The sequence below is a fragment of the Andrena cerasifolii genome, chromosome 16 (assembly GCF_050908995.1).
Source record: "Andrena cerasifolii isolate SP2316 chromosome 16, iyAndCera1_principal, whole genome shotgun sequence".
Lineage (NCBI taxonomy): Eukaryota > Metazoa > Arthropoda > Insecta > Hymenoptera > Andrenidae > Andrena > Andrena cerasifolii.
Window position 1 is genome coordinate 1,164,073 of NC_135133.1, and position 20,332 is coordinate 1,184,404.

Below are 20,332 nucleotides of genomic sequence, written 5' to 3' on the forward strand. Positions count from 1 at the left end.
GGGTTAGTGTGGAAGTCCTGTAATGTCCTCGAATGGAAGTTGAGGGGCTAACTAAAGCGTCCTCGAATGAAAGTTCAGTGGCTAACTAAAGCGTCCTTTAAAGGTTGGTTCGGTGTCAGGACCAAGTCTGGGTATGCTCTTGGTTCGGTGACAGAAGCAAGTCTCAAGACTGCCTCTCTGCTGCTGGAGTGCCTGTACTTATACTCCTTGCTGGTACTTGGCCCGCGCCAATCACTTGCTGCGTGATCACGTGCGCCAATCGGATTTTACATCCGGTTCCAGCCACTCGCGCACTACATTCGGTTTATTCGGCGTCCGGTTGATTGTGCGGTCTGCGCACGCGCGCTCGAGTCGTTCACTACACTGAGTTCACAGTTTGAATGGGCGGTTATGCACATGCGTTGCGCGTCATTAGGCTCTTTCGCATGTTCTTATTATTAACATTGAAACTTAGATATAATATAATGAGAATAACAATTTATATGGTAAGAAAAAAAGGAAAAATTTATGCTGGTTGGTAGCGGTACGTTACACGCGACTAAGCGGGAGAGCAGTAAATAGTGACAAAACATAAATATTGGAGTACCAAATTTCACATTCCCTTTCTTATGAGTCGGATATCAGGAAAAGAGTATTGAAAAGAGAATAATGAGATGAAAACCACAAAGTAACTAACTAATATGCATGTATAAATATCAGAAAGTACAAGGTAATATAAATACCTATTGAATAAATTATTGTTAGTTGCTTTGCAAATTCATAACGTTCCATATTTTTTCCAGAACCTCGGTCCGTTCGATACTTGTCTCCAAGTAATATTTTGTTTCTTCTATAATTTTTATTACATAATAAACGAAATTCTTTAATTATTTTTGGTGTTTTTACTTTAAAATAAACCAATTTAACATTACCACGTGTGTCATGCGTGTACCGCTGCATTTTATATACAAAAAATATTGGTACCTACAATGAGTCAAAAAAGTATTTGTACACCTAGTTTTTTTGCAATAACTTTATACAAACAAGTGGCACACTAACAAAAACTGTTTCAATTAATAGTGTACTATGTACAGAGGTAGTGTGCAAATTAACCATTTTTCATAATGCATTTCAAAATAATAATGCCATAAAAACAAGAATTTGGAAGGCAAAAAAGTATTTATACACTTATGAATCTACTGGTAAATTCTGAAAATAAGCATGCACCGTCGATTCACCGATCAAAACGTAAATAAGTGTTCGTTTACATAGTGGTCTTGGTCTGCTTACGGTGGTAGTGCGTCTTCAACCTTCATACAGAAGCCATGACAGCAAAGAAAAATGAAATACCCGTATTCGTGCGAGATCGTGGTATTTTTCTTCGAAAATGTGAAGAAAATTATAGAAAAATTGGCAAAACTTTAAATCTAAACTTTACAACAGTGCGGTATATTGTTAAAAAGTACGATAAAATAAAAACTACAGACAAGAAGCCACGGTCAGGTCGACCGAAGATATTTATAAATCAAGAGGTTCGAAGTATTATTAAAGAAGCTACAAAATATCCATTTGTAATCAAATTAGTCGAATTAGTAGCGACTTGGCAGCGGGGGGAGTCTTGGCCGATGCCAGGAGTCCCAGGCGCAGCTCTGGCCATTCAGGCTGCGAGCTTACATACCATCAGAGAACGGTGGTTCCCCCAGGGCTGCAATCCTTGCAGCCGGATGGCAAATTGTACCTCCTAATAGGGAGGCCCTCCAACCCCGTGGCAGCGCAGGGGAAAAGAGGTTGCGCCGAACCCCTCTGACCCCGTGGCAGTGCAGGGGAAAGAGGGGCGGTTGCGCTGCCAGATAGGTTCCGCGTAACCTCTTTTCCCCTGCGCTGCCACGGTGTTGGATGGCCTCTCTATTATAGGAGGTACGATTTGCCATCCGGGTGCAAGGATTGCACTAACTTTCCTGTACGGCCCAAGAAGAAGGACCTCCTCTAGAGAAGGATGGCTTTAGATAGCCGTCTCGTCAGGGTGCGCATTTACCCGCCAGTATTCTACCCCGTTTCTCGGGTACGTGACCGCTTTATATAGGCCCGGGCCAGCTTGCGGACAGACCGTACTCGCGGGGTGACCATCATCGGGGGTGGGCGATCCCTGCCTAGACGCACCGTGGTGCGCCGGAGTTTTATGCGTTGCGCCAGCCACACTCTCCGGCCGACGGTACCAGCCCGCCTTTAAATGTGTCTGCGATGTATAGATCCGTGTCTCGTCGCCGCTCTACCAGATCTCCTATCCACCCCGTACTCTGCCATTTACTATTACTACCATTGCTAGTAGTTCTGGGCCCGAGCTGCCAGTGTCCGTACCTCGTCCCCGCTACGGCCCCCGAGGCTGTGTTAGCTCGCGTGTGTTCGCCCCCGGCTTGTGGGGGACAGCTTGTTACTTGTGTAAGGCTATCTATCCCTCCCTCCTAGATCCAACTTTCTCCCTTGTGCCCCTGACTCGACTTTCTGCCATTCCCCCCTTTTGTGACTTTTCGCGCCCTCGCGAGTAAATCCGTCCCATTCCCCCCCCCCCCCTCCCCATGTTGTGGGTCAGATCAGGTCTGATTAGGTAATATTCGTCGAGATCTGGTAGCGAGGCACAGGTGCGCCGGTATCGCTTGACGCTTGTAACGCCCCTTCCCATCCTCTTTGTTTGCTCGCTGCCACTCCTAGCCGCAGCCCCTGCCCAGCGGAGCCACGGAGCCATGGAGAGGAGTAGCCGCTCGTACCTCTAGCGAACCAAAGGCCCTTGCTTCCCACGCCTGAAGGCCCTTGCTTGTCACACCCGAAGGCCCTTGCTCGTCTCGCCTGAAGGCCCTTGATTATCTCGCCCGACGGCCGTATTCGCTTCAGTGCACCATACCAAAGGGAATTCCGCCCCCTCGAATCGCGGCTCCAGCCTACTACTCGGTCTACTTCCGAGTCCTTAGCTGATCGAGGGGACCGACGTATAGGTCCTCCCCTTCCGGCGGTGGTGGACCTTAGATGCCTTTCCACGGATTCACCTCCTCCAGGAATTTCGCCACTCTATCTACTCCTATTTTCCTTACTTCCTCCTCTCTGACTATCTCGCTTTCCAACCACCTTTTCCTTACTTCCTCCCCTCTGACTATCTCGCTTCGCAACCACCTTTTCCTTACTTCCATTGTCTTGGGGCACTCGCGTATCGCCCTCCCTTGCCACCTCGCACAACGAGCACATGTCCGATTCGCTTACTCCGATTGTGTGCAGGTGGGCATTCAGTTGACGCGTGTCCGCACAAGATGCTCGCCACGCCCGTCTTGCCTTGTCTCTCTCCATGTTTAGTATGTCCCTTGCTCTGCTCCTTTTCATCTCCGTGCCCATCAATTCTTTCGCTTCCCTACAATCCGTCGTCTCCTCCCATCTCCTCTTCCTGTTCGTGTCTCTCCATTTCTCTAATGATTGCTTTGAACACCACATCCGCTATAGGAGGGATCTCCTCGTTTTCCCCGGGGGGCCTGCTCGCCCTCTCCTTCGCGAGTCGGTCCGCCTTCTCGTTTCCAGCGATCCCTTCTTGCCCTGGCACCCAATTAGATGCAGATTTTCGCACCTCTCCTCCCCAGTTCGTCCAGCATGTTCCTGCAGGTCAACGCCAGATTCAAGACGTATATGCATCTGCTCAGCGCCTTGATAGCCGCCTGGCTGTCCGAGCAGATCGCAATGCTTCTATTCCTGTTTGCTCTGGCCATTCTGACGACACTCGGTACTCCCCTTCCGCTCCTCCAGTCTCTTTCTTCAACTTCGGCTGCATCGAATTACTCGCCTATGCAGCGCACACATTCTTTGATGACCACCAATTCCGCTTGAAACATCGAGGCGTATTTCCCCAGGCTGCTAACACCCCATTTCACAGTCCCGTTCCCTTCGCACCATCCTGTTCCGGCCAGTCCATCCTTCCTCTTCGAGCCGTCCGTGTACCAAACCACGTCGTGCTTATTGTTGAGTTCCTCCTCGCTCCAGTTCTTTTTGTGAGCTTTCTTGCTGCGATCACTGTGTCGAATTCTCTGTTGAACACGTATCTTTTGACAATCAGGTCCCTGGGTAGCTCCTTTATGCGGTTCAGCTCGAACACCTTCCTCTTCCAGTATCCGGCTGTAACTGGTCATGTTCCCTTCTTTCCAGTGCCCCCAATCCATTTGTAAATGTTCGAACACTATGCAATGATGTCGTGTCAATATCAGGGAAGAATGTGTGTCTCAAAACTATTAGAAATGTTTTGCATTCTGCTGAAATATAGCTAGAACACAGAAAAACGGCTAGGTTTCGCTAAAACCTCCGTAAATAATCCAATCGAATATTGGAAACTTGTTATCTTCTCAGGCGAAAGTAAGTTCAATATTTTTGGCTCAGATGGGAAAAAATTTGTCTCGCGAAAACCCAATACTGAATTTCAACAAAAGAATCTTATACCAACTGTTAAGCACGGCGGTACACTGGTGTTGGAAATATTACATTTCTCGAGGGAACAATGAATGCCAAGAAGTATATCGAGGTGTGGCGTGATAATTTAAAAGAAAGTGCAGTTAAATTGGGTCTAAGTGAAACTTACTATTTCCATCAAGGCAACGACCCAAAGCATGGTACTGCTAAAAAAACGAGAGAAGGGTTGTTACACAATGTTTCCAAGCAATTGATTACAACATCACAATCCCCGATATTAATTCTATAGAAGATTTATGGCACCTGTTGTATATAGAAGTAAAGAAAAGAAAAATATTTAATAAGACTGATTTACGACGAGTGATTCTAGAAGAGAGGTCAAGGCTGTCAAAGGAAAGAACTCAGAAACTGGTAGAATCCATGCCAAGATGACTGCAAGCAATTACACTGTCCAACAAAATTAAACTTTTTTCTGTTCTGTAACATTCAATAGCCGTTTCTTATAGATTTATGTGCGCTGAAAGCGAATCCACAAACCGTTTATCGCCATCGCCCTCAGTTTTCGAGAAATTCGATTTTGAAAAAAAAATGCAAATTTTCCACTTTGAACATCTTTTGTGTTTAAACAATAATAGTTATTCGGTTGCATGATCTGTCAAATTATTCTGTGAACCCTCGCGAACACAATGATATAAGGTATTATTGAATTTTAAGCATTTAAATATGTTCAAACAACGATCAAATGAAAAGTACACCCGAAATGCACTCATTTTTGCAGATATCTTGCTATATATTTTAAAAACTAAGGGTCTAGGAGAAAATCTGACTATTCCACGCGATGCAGCAGAAATTTTTCTTTCGGAAACCACTAACAGAAGTGGTAAGTCACGTTTTGTTTTCAATACAGAAGCGAAATAGTTTGGCAAAACGTGCGCCGTCAGCAGTGGTAATTACGCGCGATAAGCCATTGTGTGACGCTGAGCGGCAGTGTATCGCGCGCCGCCGTTGACCACCACTGTCGACGCCACACGTTTTGAGAAACTATTTCGCTTCTGTATTGAAAACAAAATGTGTCTTACCACTTCTGTTGATGCTTTCCAAAGGAAAACTGTCTGCCGCGTCGCGTGGAGTAGTCAGATTTTCTCGTAGACCCTTAGTTTTGAAAATAAATTTAAAGATATCTGCAAAAGTGTGTGCATTTCGGGTGTTCTTTTCCCTTTGATCGTTATTTCAACATATTTAAATGTTCATAATGCACCAATAACTTATATCGCTGTATTCGGGAGGGTTTATAGAATAATTTCACGCAACCGAATAATTATTACTGTTTCGACACAGAAGATGTTCAAAGTTCAAAATTTGTATTTTTTTTTCAAAATCGAATTTCTCAAAAACTGAGGGTGATGGCGACAAACGGTTTGCGGATTCGTTTTCAGCGCACAAAAATGAAACATAATGTACAACTTAATATAAGCTTTCTATCATAATTGTAAGTGTACAAATCCTTTTTTGACTTCCAAGTTCTTGTTTTTATGGCATTAGTTTTTGTTACCCATTATGAAAAGTTGTTAATTTGCACATTACTTCTGTACATAGTACACTATTAATGGAAACAGTTTTTGTTAGTGTATCACTTATTTGTATAAAGTTATTGCAAACAAACTAGATCTACAAATACTTCTTTGACTCACTAGATTTCGTATTAGTTTCGTATCTTTGCGTTTGGTTCAAAACTTATTGCCAGGGGTTGTACTTTCGCTGAAAGCTCCTCCTAATTGAGTTAGCAAACCAACTCCAAATACTGAATTTTTATATTTTATGTGTGCTTTTTGATCAGCACCCAGTAAATGAATCTATCCGACAACTGAGTTTCCACTTTATACTAAAATGTCACAAAAGAGATCATGAAGATTTCTTTATATAATATATTCCCACGAAGCTCCTTCCACCTGAGATGGCGGACGAACTCTGCGTAAATATACCCCAGACAGGGTCTTAACTATTTTCTCGTTACATTCTTGTCCCCATGGGTAGTAGCTTGTTACAAGACGTCAATAGTGCTTCGCGTGAAAGAGAAATTGCGCCATCCCTTGCCTATTGTGTACTTATTTGAAGCCACGCAAGAGGAATCGGTAACAATCAATCACTCGGTGAATAGAGAGGGAATTCCAACAAAAGAAACCGGCGCAGGCGTGGAGGCAGGAGGGGAAATAAACCTCCTAGGTGAAAGGACACAGAGGTGATTCAATAGTGAGACAGATCTCGAGAATCGAGAGAGATAAGGGGCAGCAGGGTCGATCGATGCATAGACACTGATAGCCAGAGACTCATCCTTAAATTAAATAAAATTCCTCACGGTCCGAACGATGGTCTGGAACTCATATTGGTTGTTCCTGGTCAGAATGCAATAAAGGAAATGGCTGCTTGACATTATTGATTAACCCCCATGATTAATCAAAGACCACGAGAATTGGAAGTGGCAAACTAAACTCTCAAAAGCAAACTGATTGTACAAAGGATTAGTAGAGTTGAGAAGTCGAAAATGGTTAAAATTGAGAAAATTGCAGGAAGTTTTTCAAGGAACTTCTGTACTGTAATTCTAGTATGTTTCCTGAAAAATAATATCTAACAGCGAAATCCAGTATTATTAGGGTGGGATTTTCACAGAGAGCAGGAGAAGCTTATTCCAGCTGGCTTGAGGATTCACTGGAAATCCCTTTCAGCTTGCGTTCTTTGACAAGGTACACAATCCCTTAGTTTCCAGGGTATCCAATAGGAGCAGGACGTTGCCTCTGTGCGGCACAATATTGATCAACTTGGCAGGTATTACCTTCCTATCAATCATAATAATTCTCTGAACGAATACCTTGTTATTTGTCTTTCGATTATTGGCTGTTAGACTTGTCTTCCAGACACTAATTTCCTGGAGTTACGTTAAAACCTTTCGTTTCCAGTTTGAATCCACGGATCAAAGTCACGAACGGCCATCACCGCCCTAGTGTTAGCAGCATTGAAGTGAAGCTGGGTAAAAAAGGTTGGCAACGAGACGTAGAACGGGGAGGATTATAAAAGTAGCTGAAAAGAAGGGGCAAATACCTATTTATAGATCAGTGGCCCTTTCGAGGGTACGACGCGACAAGGAGGCAGGCTCCCAAGACAATGTTCCTATCTTTGGACATTACTTAAGATGACGGAAGAGAAACGCACGTCAGTGACATCTCTCTTGACGAAGATAGCGAAAGGAATCTGCAAGGACGAGCAATTCCTTTCCCTAATTGGATTCCCGATGACGAGGGGTAATCGATGGCAATGAGAAGAACACTCACCCTTCCTATATTCTGTCTGTAGTTGGAACTGTAATCTATTGCTATAATCGGGTTGTCCTTTGAGTATTACTCATAGTGTTGGAAATATAGGTTAAAAATTTCCAAGATAACCTATCACTAATATTCACAAAAGTATCCGCCCACCCCATACACGTATAAAATATTTTACTTTTTAGTAAAATTCAATTTAGAATTACTCATTATAATTTACACTGATATAAACCCTGAGTAATATACAGACAACCCCTGTATAAAACGGTATTGCTAGAGCATGGTTGCGCTCTAACATGGTTAGAAAATTCTAAATTCAAAATTTTACCCTAAAAATCACATAGAAATGCACAAAGTTAGCCAAACAATAGGAAATCTAGTTTCCGAATACGAATCTTTCCACTGACAGAAGTGCAAAATGCAAAAGAGAACTGCAAGAATGATCAGCTCTATGAAAATAACATATTTTTTTTAAATCAGAGAAATCTTTCTAGGTTGCAGAAGATAAAGGTGTTTTGCAATAAAGAAAACGCTTTCATTTAATTGTACGCAGCAGCAATGGAAAAGACAAAAATGAGCGTGCATTATTTAACATTAATGTATAATCAATTTGATCAGTTATTGATATTATTAATAAACGTATTTCTGATAGTTCTGAAAGCAAAATAGTGCATTTTTGTTAGTTTTTGGAACCTAATCCTCGTTTTTGTACTTGTTCTTAGTCCCGTATAACACGATTTCATATAACACCGCACTGTTTAGGAGCTTATCCACCTAGTTATACGGGGATTACCTGTACTTTTAGTTGGTACCATCTACCAAAGAAATGCTACAAAATTTGGCTGGGAGAGTGGAACCAGACAAACCGAAATTTCGCAGAAAATTAGTAATAAAATTAGTTATTATTAGTTATTATAGTAATAAAAAAGTTATTATAGTAATAAAATCCTAGAAATATTAAAAGTATGTATATTAACTTGTTGTAATTACGTTTACATAAAATAAATATTGAATTTATGCGAATATTTTTTTGTGCACGATTTTTGCTACTTCCGCGGATAATAATGCTTGTTTGAATAAACTGTGCACAATTTTTCAATCGAATGTACCCGAAACAGAAGTATCGATTTACTATATAACATATATTACGTATAGGGTGGAAGAATACTTTTGTGCGTAACTGTAGATGTTTAAATATAAATATTTAACTAAAGTCGTTTCCAGATATATTGGTCGGTGAGTTTCGTGAGGAGTATTCTCCCACCATACCGCTTGCCTGCCTCGGTGCTTCTTTTCTCAACGTTCTGACTCTCTCTCGGGCTAGGCCTGCTCGTCGTGTGGTGGGGATTCGGTGTGCGTGAGGTACGTAACCACGCAGCGAAGCATCCCCACCACTTTCTCGTTCCATCTCGCTCTCGCCTTCGCAGAACAAGAGCGAGTCAGAAGTGGTGGGGACAGCGCCAAGCTCTTGACGTGTAGGCCAAACCGAGTTCTTAGCGTAGAAATACATACATCAGAATAGGTCTGCGTTAGCTCCGAATAAATTCAGGAACTTTACTGGTCTGAACATTGATTCTTTCTCCATAGCTTCATGTCGTATTGGTTTACGCATGGCTTCGTAACGCACACAACTACTACGCTAAGAATATATAACAGCCACACGGCTTCGTTCAGGCGGAGCCGAGCAGCGTTCCCGTTACTTCAAAATACCCTTCGGGGTCCACGTAACTCCAATTGACAAATCCACGATCGTCACGGTGATGGCTGATTTCTGCTCGCGCGCTGCTCGCGGAACCGAACTCACCGGTCAATATATCTGAACACGACCTTAGGGTAGATGCCCACTTTGGTTACACTGGGTCATCAGTTTTTCCCAGTCATCTTACTCTGCACTTAGCAAACTTTTTGAATCTTATTACAGAACATTTCCATAAAATCAGTAATTAGGCATTCCCTCGTCCTTAGAAAACACTATGCCAATAGAAAATGAGCCATACTTATCTGTGAATATTGTCAAAAATTGTTTTAAAAACCCTGTGCAATTGAAGTTCACTAAATCAGAACAGAAGTGAGAGAATCACTGACTGATCGCATTTAAAACGTCTGTCCCTTTACAATTATCACTTCGATTGTAATTAAAAGAATAGTATACAAATTTTAAGCAGTAAAAAGTATATCTATCCAGTTTAATATATCGGCAACAAAGGTAGTTGGACATATAACTGTGCATTTGCGAATAAAACGATGGACATGAGGATATGCATATTTAGTTCAGTAGAGAAATATTAATCGAATGAGAGCAAAGGCCATCTCATATTTTCATCAACAGATTCGAAAGTCTCCTAAGAATTAGTCTACACGGTGGATAAGGACGGATAGTATAGGGTGAATCTTTGCGTAAAAACAAATCGAAAATGTTGAATAAAGTGTTTGTACAGGTGCCTCCGTTTTCGAGAAATTACGAATCAATACATGTAGCTACAAATCAGCAGAGGTTGAGCGAAAGTACGGTGAAATGAATTCTCTTGTACAGGGTTATCCACTTAACTGAGAAGCAGCGCACGCGAGAACAGATGCCTTGCGTGGCCTTTCTCAGACAATCGCCTCGACAATGGCGTAAGGCTCCGGGGGAAACGCGAAACTCATGAGCAAGGCGTTAGTCCATCCAAAATCCAATTTCTTCTTTAGGACAGGGACTGGCAGTACTTGACCATTCATCTGTTTTTGCGCGAGCGGATTCTGAATTACCTAAGTGAAAAACCATGTACCAATAAGACGAAATTGTACAATAACTTTCTTCGAGTAGGGCTTTCTTCCCGAGATAATGTTTTTGAAAGGGTAATCGGTTTTTAGTTAAATGCACGCGTACTCGATGGATTTTTAAACACGATTTTCTCGAAGACAAAGCCTGATTCGAGAAAAAAGTGTACATTCTATAATTTCAATTTATTTCTGCACAACGATTCGTATCATTCGCGGTTTTAACAAATTATATACTGGTCAATTCTGCTGCGTTTTAGTCGAGTGCGCGCATGCGTGACGAATTTTCAACATCGATTTTCTCGAACACAATGAGGCATGTAGAAAAATTATATTTCATATTTTTTATTCACTTTTGCACAAGGTATTGCCATATTCTAAGTGGTACTACCAGTGCCGAGACACACCTATACCTATATCTACAACTTTGAGCTAAACGACGTTTGGAAAAGAGAGTGAATGTTTAATGATTGCCACAATTAATGCATATGGGATCGAATAAAAGTCCAAATCGGTAAAACAGCTGTTTACTTAATGAGGTATTCTCATTTACCGCATCAGGAAAATCAATTTTTTATTTATTGCATTTTTTTATAGCTCGAAGTATTAAGAATATATTCGTAAAAGAGTACTTTTACATTCGGACATCTGCCGAGAGCGGTATAGTAAAGAGAGTTCTAACTCAAATTTGAGTTTTGCGTTCAATACACGTTCAGAGTGGTACGACAGACGTTCAATACACGTTCAGAGTGGTACGATAGACGTTCGATACACGTTCAAAGTGGTACGATAGACGTTCAATACAGTTTAGAGTGGTACGATAGACGTTCGATACACGTTCAAAGTGGTACGATAGACGTTCAATACACGTTCAAAGTGGTACAATATACGTTTAATACACGCTCACAGTGGTACTGGCGCCATAGGTGTATTGAACGTCTATCGTACCACTCTGAACGTGTATTAAACGTCTATCGTACCACTCTGAACGTGTATTAAACGTCTATCGAACCACTCTGAACGTGTATTAAACGTCTATCGTACCACTCTGAACGTATATTAAACGTCTATCGTACCACTCTGAACGTGTATCGAACGCAAAACTCAAATTTAGGTTAGAACTCTCTTTACTACACTACTGCCGAGGATAGGTATCGCCATTTCACTTCATGCAATACACCTCAGACTTTAAACGCAATTTTCCCGAAGCGATATTTTTCGAGTTGACGTAAATCATATCTCCCAAACCAATAAAGATATTGAATTGAAAGTTTAACAGCTTAGAGCATACATATTTCTCCAGGTTTGGCACTAGACTCAACTGAAATTATAGAATACATTTTTCCCAATATATTGTTTCTCTATGTTTTAAAGGGCGCTATTTTGAAAGTTTCCGACGCACAATGCTTATTCTATGTAGTAGCAGACTCGCCATACTCATACTAAGAAGATTTTTCTTGAAATTATTGTTTCACACGAAGGTGAGTGTTTTATTCCATCATCAAACGATATTTTTTTTACCGGCCAGACTTGAGCGACTCTTATATGTCGACTATATTTATATTTTGAAAAGACAGAAGATCAAAGTAGAGTAACTATATTTTACAATCTTGTATGAAAATCTCAATTTATTCATAGGGGAGAGGTGGAATGAAAGAGACATTTTTGTTTAGGACAAGACTCTAAAAAAACTAAATAACCATTCTGCTTCTAAGTGGGAAAGAATACGTGGTAATAATAAGCCTCTCTATATATTTACCTCTTATTTTTTACTTTTTAAAAAGGTGTATTTTGTCTCTTTCATAAATTGGCTGTATTGAGTGAGACATACATAGATAATAAAACAAGGTAATATTAATATTATTTCTCCAGGTACCAAAATCACAGTATTATCATCGATTTTTTTCTTAAGTTACATGAATATCGCGGTAGTGGTATTAATTCGTTTTTTGATTTGCATATTTAAACAGCATATGTAAAAAATGTGGACAAATATTCGATTTTTTTTTTTTGATAAAATATAATTATATATCCAGGATCATACATAGGGGAGAGCGGAGAAAAAAGTAACATTTTTTACATCTGGCCTAGCCTACAATTACCTTTTACAGATATAAAAATGAAAATTATACCTCAGATAGTATGTTTCATGTCCTATCATATGAGCCCAGATTCAGCTTTATGTGGTAAGTAGTCAAAGAGTTATGGCAGTTTTCCGCGGTGACTGTCATTGTTACTTTTGTCCTGCAGGGGTAGGACGAAAGTAACATACGGTGGGGGCGAAAGTAACACTAATTATTTTGAGGAAAATTAAGGAAAACACTTCTTCCAACGCAAAATAGGATGTTTTATTATAAAAATAACTATAGAAAGAAACATTTAAATCAACATATTTTAAGTGACGATAAAGACAAATAAATTTTAAATAACGAAAGGTAGAAAGCATAACCAGCTTCGGACATTTATTTGGTATTGTGTATTTAGTTGAATGATAGGTATTAAATTTTACATACTCCGAATTTGAAATTATGATATACGTAGATCACCCATGGTGCAGTCTTCGTGGGACTAACCCTTAAAATCTAGACATTGGCTCCACTTCTCTCTCGCACAGCTTTCACTGAAAGGGTCCAAACAAATCCGACATAGACAATCATTATCATCTGAAGAATTCCTATCCTGTATGCTATTTTGCTCGCCCAAGTAACATGTTAATTTCGTCCCCATAGTGACGTGTTACTTTTGTCCCCAGCCATGTTTTTCAGAATAGAACTGTTATAACATACAAATTATACAAGGCTTGTTGAAATCAAGTACAGGAACTTCTAAAGACATTATCTAAGAACGCTCTAGCAAATAATTCGTTTAATATCCATAGTTTAACTATGAATATTAACAAAAAACCAAAGCAGGAGAAACTTACCTGAATGATCTAAATAACAATTTTCGCTTGCCTACAGTATACGATTTGTGTTACAGCTCAGTGTCACTCGGTACAATAAAAGAAACACTATACATATGTAACTGTGTGAAGCAAACGTTTTGGAAATGTTTGTGGAAGGGGGGAGAAGGTGTGTTACTTTCATGACGCCATTACGTTTGCCCTCGCTCTCCCCTAGTAAGGTTTGGTTTCGAAGGAGACAGTTAAAAAATGGACGTTCCATCCACAAATGTTTACTGCATCCGATTCATAAATATGACAACATAATTAAAAATCTAATCTCTACTGTTACAATATTGAACAAGAGATGCCTGACATTTCACTTATTGTAGACTGGACACATATCTGTCCAGATGCAACAATAAAAAAATAAGTTGTAACAGCACTTGAGAAAGCGTTTTGAAAAAACCCGAAAAATTTTACATTGAAGCATGAAAAAATTCAACCGTGTATCACCGCCAGCTTTGAAAAGACAGCGACTTGGAGTTAGACGCGGGTGGGCATGCATAGTGTTGCTACGAAACAAAAATACCTACTTTTGACGTGGGAAGATCCTTCATCTTTGTCAGCAATGTCCCGTTCAATACGTGTCCCTTTGATCCCACCCCTCTCCTTCAATAATAATATCTTTACTGCAAAAAAGTTTTGAAGGACAGATTTTTCAATTCATAAATGTAAATACCTCCTTGGTATTGAAGAGCAGATATACGCTGAGGTATTTCAAACGGAAGAAAATTAAAAGCAGAGGAATAGAAAAAGTGGATAGAGCAGCGACATGTAGGATAACACACGGATCAAGGAATAAATTGATCACACATTTTTCGGAATAAAATTATCACGCCCCAATTACCAGTGAGCCATTTTCGTTGTATATGGAGCAGCTGGTCGAAATTTTCATGCTATCAAGTTATCTTTGAGAGAGCGATGGAAGGTAGGTCGAACCAGGTGATCGATAGCTATAATCGCGGTTGTTACCATGGATACATCACAACACGTTCGTTAATGCTTGAAAATGATTAAGATGAGCCCACGGCTTCTAATTGGCGCTTAATAAAATTCGGTGATCGATAGGGGGAAGGAGTTTGGACGTCGATATCGGGGATGTTATTCCTCGGCACTGGAGCCCTTTCTTGTCATTCGACAATTAATAGCTATTGCTCAAGCCAATTTGCTAAGCTCGACGATTGAAAATGGTTGTATTCGTTACTACTCGTATTGTTACCTATTACTGACTACAACTGCTAACAGCTTTTACGAAGTATTCACTCCTATTATTATATGTACTCACGGTGTGTCCAAACGAGTGGTACAATCGGGCATATGTTTATTCCTTGAACGAAAATAAATCGGAAATGTAGAATAAATTTATTTTATATGAGCTGCTTTCGGGATTTTGTGAATTCGTAAGTTATCCACGTGTCTGACCAAAATCAGCAGAATTGATCAGTAAATGTGCGGCACAAATTCGGCATGTAGGATGTATCTCCACAAAATTACCTTTTTTAAAAAAAGATACTGTCGTAAATTTATTAATGTGCTATATTTAGCTTTACAAAACTAATGATATACAAAAATTGCGCAAATTATAAAAATGGCTATTTATACAAACAAAAATGTATTAAATAATATTAAGCAGATATATTTTTATTTTATACAAATAAATATTTCTATGCCAATAAATATTTTATTCAAAATACTTAGTGCTGCGAAACCGAAAAAATGTTAATTGTCTTAGTATTAATAATTTATAATAACTCCGTTACAATCTAAAATACATCAACGTATACATATACATATTAGAAATGCAATTTATACATATTTATTACATATATGTATATTAAAAGATTAATGCAATTTATACATATTTATTCAGTTTAGCAACACCAATTCGGGGCGCAGCGCCAAGTATTTTGAATAAAATATTTATTGGTATAGAAATATTTATTTGTATAACATAGAAATATATCTGCTTAATATTATTTAATACATTTTTGTTTGTATAAATAGCCATTGTAATAAATGGCGCAATTTTTGTATATCATTAGTCTCGCAAAGCTAAATATAGCACATTAATAAATTTACGACATTTTTTTTTCGTTCGTCTGCGCGCGCGTATACTTGCCGCACTTTTTTGCACCTTTTTTTAAAAAAGGTAATTTTGTGGAGATTTCACACATTTTGTAGTGTTTATTGATGACTGGATAATTTTTTTACCCCCTCGGGGATTATTATTTTTTTTAATATATTGTATTGTCATCCAAACTACGCACGCCCGCAAAACTTCAAGACAATTGGATTGGTGAAATTGGTTTAAATTTGAGTTTTCAGATATGAACCAAACATACAAGAAGTAAACAGAGGATCAAAGCTGAATAAAATCGTTTAATTAATATAATACTATGTCACAATAAATTTTGTTCTCTGGTGCAGAATCCCACTGCATCATGTTCTGCTTCGATTATCTGTAAATATATAAAATCTACATTTTAGTTACAACATAATGTAGAACTTATACAGGGTGTCCCAAAAATGTCGAAGTTCCTTGAAAGGGGTGACTCAGGGGGTGATTCGTAACAACTTTTTCCTTAGCGAAAATATTGTCCGAAGCTTCGTTAACGAGATATTAACAAAAACAAACCCGACCAATCAGAGCGCGCGCCTTCCGTCCGAGCTCCTGCGGTAGCCTTGGCTACGCGGTCGACGGCTGCGCTTGTTCTACGAACGTACGAACAAGCAAGTCGGCATGCAGCGAATAAAACCGCGTTACACAGTTTCTTTTAAAGCAGAATCTTAAATAATAATTGTTTGAAGTGAGAGGACAAAAAATACGTAAATTTCGATTTCAAGTAAGGCATAAACGAAAAGGTAATGTAACAGAAAATGTACGACAAGTGATCGTAATTCGTTATTGAGGTAAAAATCCGTAGTTTAATAACGGCCAACATAACTAAATTTAAAAAATAATATTAGTTGTATGAATAAATTCTTTCGTACTGGAGTTACATAATCAGTACAAAGCTACCGAATTTCTATCGCGGTGATATTCGTAAGCTGCCAGAAAAATGGCAAAAGGTAATTAACAATAATGGAAATTCTTTCGATGATTGTTTTCATATTTTTTAAATCAAACTGTTATTGTAACCTAAAATCGAACAGAATTTATTTCTACACCTAATAATCACCAATAAATTAAATACAAATCACCCTTTCGGACATTCCTTTCCTTACTTTCCTTTCTGTTCGGAAACCCGTGTCACTAAGTAGGTCACTGTACCGATCCTGGTCATCGGTGGACGAAAAGATTTATGGTAGGGCAGCGCCCAGTGCTCAGCTGATCGCAGGTATACGACACCACCCGAAGGTAAGGGTTGCAACGTCAAGTGCGTCCGGGTTAATGTACCGAATATTCACTTCACTGCACGGCCACTAACACTGATCACTTAATTTATAGTGTCTATCCGAGATATAGTGACTTAGGTGCGAAGTCCCTCAGCGGGGTCCTACCCCGACACACTGCTGGGTACTGGCTGCTAAACGTGCCCTCCTACTACCTCTTGCAGGACTGTATTTAGAGAAGACCAGGACAAAACCGGGGCCCTAACAGCAAATAAAACAGAAATTGAAGATACGCTTTATCATTATTAAAAAACATCAATTAAGCTTTGCTACTGGCTATTAAAAATTTTAATAATGTTAAACCGTCTTCAATTTCTGTTTTCTTTTCTGTTAGGGCCCCAGTTTTGTCAGGTCTTCTGTAAATACAGTCCTGCAAGAAGTTGTAGGGGAGCACGTTTAGCAGCCAGTACCCAGCAGTGTGTCGGGGTAGGACCCCGCTGAGGGACTTCGCACCTAAGTCACTATATCTCGGATAGGCACTATACTTTTCATGGAACGTGTTCTTCCTACGTTATAAAATTGGTGGCCCCGAGTTGCTATAGTGAGTGTAGAGTAGGGTGGATCGAAATATAGGGGCAAAATATTTTTTTATTATTCATGACTCCTAATAGTGGGCAAAAATTGCCTTTTATAATGTTATTTAAGCTGTGAAAGTTTGATCTTGATCAACAAATTTTTTGAGGTGCCGCAAGCCATTCAAAAGTCATACAATCAGTAAATATGAATTTTTGATCAAGATCAAGCTTTCACTTTATAAAAGGCAACTTTTGCCCACTATTAGAAGTCATGAAAAATAAAAAAATATTTTGCCCCTATATTTCGTTCCACCCTAGTGCAGAGACTACATAATGTGTCCGAAGGAGGTGAGAGCGTATCGCAGAAAGCCGTGTTGCAGGAAATTTAAATGCTAATGGTAATTCAGCGAAAATGAACGAAGAGATCAAATATTTTCAATGCCCAATTGATTGGTGTTGGAATAAAATTAATTTAGCAAGTTTATTTGTGAATTGAAATATTGTTAATGGGAATGTAAAAAATTAATGAATAGCGTGGCAACTACTGTGGATTTTATTCAAGTATTACGAATGTCTTTCACGAAAGATTGAAAAGTATCAAGGGAGATGTGTTTTCAGCGTACTTTCTTCACTCATGTGAATTACTCTGCATTGCAAGCAGTCCACCATCATCTATTTTCTTAATAATATTCTTAATGCTGTGTTTTGACAAATTTTGTCGATTTACCTTATTTGACAAATTTCCAGAAACTTGTGCGAAACAAGATGCTTTGCCTATTTATTTAATCTTCTCCGGAAAACCTCCAAGCCTGTGCATCCCCTTCATTTCTATCCATTCAATCCTGTGCATCCTCTTCATTTTTACCCAAGCCTGTGCGTCCCCTTCATTTTTATCCAAGCCTGTGCGCCCCTTCATTTTTGTTCAAGCCTGTGCGCCCCTTGATTTCTATAAGCTTTACATAGAGACTCTAAATTAAAAATAATTTGCTGATATAAAAATATCTGGCAATTTAAATGCAATTTGTTACAATATATTATTTTGTACATGCGTGGTACAAATTTCCAGAAACTTGTGCGAAAGAAGATGCTTCTCCGATGAACCTTCTCCGATGAACCTTCTCCGTACAACTTCCAAGTGTGTGCGTCTCCTTCGTTTCTATCAGCTTTACATAAAAAGTTTATTAAAAAAATTTAGCGCCTTACCTTGTTAATTGAGACAATAATTCAGTGTCCTAGGTATGTGGTGTAAAAACTCGTGACATTTAAAAAATTAGGACATCTTTCCTTATTTAACAGTTGGCAGGTTATGCTGGTTGACACTAGCTAGGTTACGTTTACCTTGACAGATGTGCTCTCTGTCTGGCTGTCACGTGACAACAATTTGTTACGCGATTGGCCGAATCCTTCATCGAATGAACGACGTGCCTGGGAGACATTTCTTCACCCTTTCATGTTCCCCTTTTACCTACGCTTGGCGACGACGATGCTTAATTTTAAGAACATAAAATTCGCTAAATTTGAAATTTTGCATTGAAATATCTCAGCTCATAAGGCACGTAGAAACAAACCGAAGACACTCTTCTTATGTACATCAAACCCAAGCTATCTTAAAGACCATTCAAAATCTAATTGCATCAACCATTAGTGAGATCCGGTAATCGAAGAGTTCTTCATAGCGGGTCGTGGCGTAATATAGACACACTGTGCCTCGCGCTGCGCGTGTACTTGGCGCGAGACACTGCCGTGTCTCTTGATCAAGGTAGTCGCACAACCAAGTTCGAGTAATTCATACTTTATTGTCTATTCTATTACAACACACGGTTCGGAAAAAAGTTGAAAAACAATTCCGCGTCCATGGAACTCCCCTTATGAGGGGAGGCTACGGCCTTAACTGGGAAACGGTTCGGGGAGAGCAGGTACCGTCGCGAAGGTACGTCTTCCCCCACCACGGGGATATAATTAGTTTCAAGGCTGAGGTATCCCTTAGCGACTAAGGCTTAGCCGACCTTGTGTAGAAGAGCCGTTTTTGGCTCGCTAGGGTACGTCTGCCGGAAAGCTGCTTCACCTCCTCAATCCCTATATTCCTACGTCCATGGGAGCGGGGAACTATGGTCACGTGGTATTCTGGTACCGCATTGGTGATTGGTTGTGATCGCGCAAGCGCAATCTTATTTTCATCGAGTAAGAGTGAATCAGAAACAGTTGGAACCAGTGTGAAAGACACAGTGTGTAGAGAGAACAGAGTGTGATTTGCAGGGACAGCAGTGGGTTATAAATATAATTGAAAAAAGAAAGATATATATATATATATATATATATATATATATATATATACTTAATCAGCCTTGTGGCATTGTAAAAATTTGTAAAAATCGCTCGGGAAGTTGTCTCGTTTCGAGACAAAAGAAAAACAAATATTATGAATATCTCAAATCACCAGTAAGAAAAGTATTGCTGTTGCATACATAAAAATTATATTGTATTATCAAAATGAGACAAATGAAATAAAGTTACACATTTCAGTACTTTTTTCTAAATAGATTAACATTTTAATTATAATAAAATTTTTAATATTTCGTTATAAAGCTGTGACCAATATTTACTTCCACGGTGACAAGTGATATGTCACTGCAAAATTCATTACATCACATTCTTAAGTGCAGAAAAATGAAAGATAACGTTGTAGTTATATCTATTCTTAAATAGTCATGTTTATTTGTTTAAAGATCGCGTCAAATAATAAAATTGCAAACCTTAGTGCGAGGTTGCAAGATTAAATATCAAACAAAATGAATAAAGATTTTTCATATATGAACAGGGTATCCGCGGGAAGACTGAACAGCTGGATATCTCCTAATGTATTGGAGATAAAAAAAAAAAAATATGGCGTTGCATGGTTCGAGGGGGGCAATTTATTAGCGCAGACGATTTTTTTTTTCGATTATTATTTCAAAAGATACGATGGTCAAGTTCGGTTTTTTAAATGG

General features: G+C 39.3%; 2 long non-coding RNA genes across 2 annotated transcripts in view; one reads left to right on the forward strand and one right to left on the reverse strand.

Annotated features, from left to right (window-relative positions):
- LOC143377907 (uncharacterized) overlaps positions 1-15,671 on the forward strand; it is a 66,010-nt gene extending 50,339 nt beyond the window's left edge. The window contains exon 2 of the long non-coding RNA XR_013087441.1: positions 15,279-15,671. This is a non-coding gene — a long non-coding RNA (uncharacterized LOC143377907). The remainder of the gene's footprint in view (positions 1-15,278) is intronic.
- Positions 15,672-17,755: 2,084 nt separating this feature from the next.
- LOC143377905 (uncharacterized) lies at positions 17,756-18,857 on the reverse strand. Its single transcript, XR_013087439.1, has 3 exons — positions 18,447-18,857; positions 18,056-18,113; positions 17,756-17,989 (listed from the first exon to the last, which is right to left on the reverse strand). It is a non-coding gene; the product is annotated as an uncharacterized LOC143377905 (long non-coding RNA).
- Positions 18,858-20,332: the final 1,475 nt, after the last annotated feature.